Genomic DNA, 296 nt, shown 5'->3' on the forward strand with positions numbered 1-296 from the left:
GTAGGGGTAGGTACAGATATATAACAGTCGTCTTATTACATTTTCAAACGAAATTCCAAGGCTTGACACTAAGCATCATGCTTAATAAAGAACATGTAAAGAGTAGATGTGTGTTTCTATGTCAATGTAAGGCTATGTTTTGATATGAAATGTTAGAGTGATATAACGTTAACTCGTAAAAGCTTTCATTTGCCTATGGTAACTGTCAGTATTCGAGCATGTTTATGTAGGGTTGCTTATTTACGCCCTCGTCTTCGTCATCTCCGCTTCTTTCATTTACTCATCGGGTTTGTTTA

This window comes from Penaeus monodon, chromosome 21 (genome assembly GCF_015228065.2).
Source record: "Penaeus monodon isolate SGIC_2016 chromosome 21, NSTDA_Pmon_1, whole genome shotgun sequence".
Classification (NCBI taxonomy): Eukaryota; Metazoa; Arthropoda; class Malacostraca; order Decapoda; family Penaeidae; genus Penaeus; species Penaeus monodon.